The sequence below is a fragment of the Gorilla gorilla genome, chromosome 2 (assembly GCF_029281585.2).
Source record: "Gorilla gorilla gorilla isolate KB3781 chromosome 2, NHGRI_mGorGor1-v2.1_pri, whole genome shotgun sequence".
NCBI classification, from domain to species: Eukaryota; Metazoa; Chordata; class Mammalia; order Primates; family Hominidae; genus Gorilla; species Gorilla gorilla.
Genome location: NC_086017.1, coordinates 192,908,146 through 192,911,091, shown reverse-complemented (window position 1 = coordinate 192,911,091; position 2,946 = coordinate 192,908,146). Strand labels below are relative to the sequence as shown.

The 2,946-nt window shown below is 45.0% G+C and overlaps 1 non-coding gene across 1 annotated transcript; it reads left to right on the top strand.

Moving 5' to 3' along the window:
• The first annotated feature begins 1,476 nt into the window (after positions 1 to 1,476).
• On the top strand, positions 1,477 to 1,595 carry LOC115934066 (5S ribosomal RNA). The gene has a single exon (XR_004069921.2). It is a non-coding gene; the product is annotated as a 5S ribosomal RNA (ribosomal RNA).
• Positions 1,596 to 2,946: the final 1,351 nt, after the last annotated feature.

Genomic DNA, 2,946 nt, shown 5'->3' with positions numbered 1-2,946 from the left:
CAATAAACTTTCATTTGCCTCCACGTACCAGGCAACTACCCGCTTTCCTTCTGCTGTTTGCAGTCTTAGTCACAACCCCATGGAAGGATTAGGCGCAAATGTCACTCTGCTGTTTCCTTCAGTAGATGATGTGAGTATAAATTGGATTGTGTAAGTGCATATTAGCTCTTTCCCTTCAATGCTAATACAGCAAGCTGTATTTGAGATCTTTTTTACTTCCTTGCAGAAGGATAGAATGAGAAAGCAAGGGGTCACAACTTTCTTTCTCTTGGCAAGCAGAAATATTGAACTGAGAAGGCTGCCAAACTGCCAATCTCTGTATGAAATGTATCCAATAACCTAGGGATTAAAATTCTGGATGGCCACTAACTGTTCTCGTGGAGCTTATTGGAAACGATTTCTTTATGAAGATTTCTAAGGAGGCCCTTCCAGCGCAGTCACAACAGTAAGGCCTCCCATGCGATAGAGAGAGCAGAGCAAATAACACCTTTATGAGAGATTAAAATAGTAACAGGTAAACTGCACAGGCTGCACCATTCTCTGTGGTAGTCCAACAAACCTAATCTCAACATTGTTTACTCTCAACACTCCTGTAAACTCAGATCCCACTTGTCTTTCACAGTTGTGTGTACCAGAGCACCTCAAAGTGAGATCTGGAAGCAGTGTTGCTTTGTGAACTGATTGTTACTGGTTAGCCATAGGTGTAGAAATTGAGAGTAGGTCTTTAGAGTCATTTGTAGCAACCCACAGAATATTTTTGTATATCATAATTTAAAAGTTAGACGTCTTTTCAAAATATCACATTTCTAATAATGTACTTCTTTGTTTTTACAAAAGTATAAATCAGCTGAGGATTAGGAAATTTTTTACTTTTATTCTTATTTATTTATTATTATTTTTTTTAAGAGACAGGGTTCTCACTCTGTTGCTCAGACTAGAGTGTAGTAATGTGATCATAGCTCACCATGACTTCCCCAGCTTTGGGGCTCAAGCAATCCTCCTGCCTCAGCCTCTGAGTAGCTGGCACTACAGGCACATGCTACCACACCTGGCTAGAAAGTTTTTTTTAAAGATCTGGATGGCTGGGGATGGTGGCTCATACCTGTAATCCCAGCACTTTTGGAGGCCAAAGCAGGAGGGTCACTTTAGCCCAGGTTTAGACCAGCTTAGGCAACATAGTAAGACCCCCCCGTTCCCAACCTATACAGAAAAATTTTTAAATCAGCAGTGTGTGGTGGTACACACCTACAGTCCCAGCTACTCTAAAGGCTGTGGCAGGAGGATTGCTTGAGCCCAGGAACTAGAGGTTACAGTAACCTATGATTACACTATTGCACTCCAGTCTGGGCAACAGAGTGAGACCTTGTTTCAAAATCATCATCATCAACATCATCATCATCATCATCATCATTTATTGCATATTTCAAAATAGCTAGAAGAGAAAATTTGCAATGTTCCCAACACATAGAAAAGATAGTCTACGGCCATACCACCCTGAACGTGCCCGATCTCGTCTGATCTCGGAAGCTAAGCAGTGTCGGGCCTGGTTAGCACTTGGATGGGAGACCGCCTGGGAATATCGGGTGCTGTAGGCTTGGCCGGGCACGGTGGCTTACTCCTGTAATCCCAGCACTTCGGGAGGCCGAGGCGGGTGGATCACAAGGTCAGGAGATCGAGACCATCCTGGCTAACACGGTGAAACCCCATCTCTACTAAAAACAGAAAAATTAGCCAGGCATGGTGGCGGGTGCCTGTAATCCCAGCTACTCAGGAGGCTGAGGCAGGAGAATGGCGTGAACCCGGGAGGCGGAGCTTCCAGTGAGCCGAGATTACGCCACTGCACTCCAGTCTGGGCGACAGAGCGAGACTCCATCTCAAAAAAAAAAAAAAAGAGAAATGTTTGAGTTGGTGGATATCTCAAGTGCCCTGATTTGTATACAGGTATCAAAGTATCATAGGTACCCCCAAAATATGTACAACTATATCAATTAAAAAACACAAAAAAACTTAAAAACTCTACAGACATACCCTTCTTTAATTTTTCTTTTTCCCTCATTAAATACATCCAATAGGACAAAGTCCTATGGATTCTATCCCTGAAATTTACCTCATGTCTCCTCACCCTGCCTTTTGTCATATTTCCTAACTGAACTTCTCCTAACTGAAATTCCTGTCTCCAAGCACGGCCATCACTCTAACCCTAATCCCATCCCTAACCCTAACTCTGCTGTTAGGCCATCACTGTGCTGTTAGAGAGATCTTTCCTTTTTTTATCTTTTTTTTTAGATGGAGTCTTGTTCTGTCACCCAGGCTGGAGTGCAGTGGCGTGATCTCGGCTCACTGCAACCCCTGCCTCCTGGGTTCACGCAATTCTCCTGCCTCAGCCTCCCGAGTAGCTGGGATTACAGGCACATACCACCCCGTCGGGCTAATTTTTTGTGTATTTTTAGTAGAGACGGGGTTTCACTATGTTGGCCAGATTGATCTCGAACTCCTGACCTCTTGATCCATCTGCCTCAGCCTCCCAAAGTGCTGAGATTACAGGAGTGAGCCACCGCGCCCGGCAGAGAGATCTTTCTAAAATGAAGATGTCTCTCTTCTGCCTAAAAACTCTCACCTTATACAACAAATTCCAAACTCTTTGCTGAACTTTTTTTTTTTTTTTTTGAGACAGAGTCTCGCTCTGTTACCAGGCTGGAGTGCGGTGGTGCGGTCTCAGCTCACTGCAACCTCCGCCTCCTGGGTTCAAGCGATTCTCCTGCCTCAGCCTCCCAAGTAGCTGGGATTACAGGCACGTGCCACCACACCCGGCTAATTTTTGTATTTTTAGTAGAGATGGGGTTTCACCATGTTAGCCAGGCTGGTCTTGAACTCCTGACCTCGTGATCCTCCCACCTTGGCCTTCCAAAGTGCTGGGATTACAGGCGTGAGCCACCGCGCCCGGCC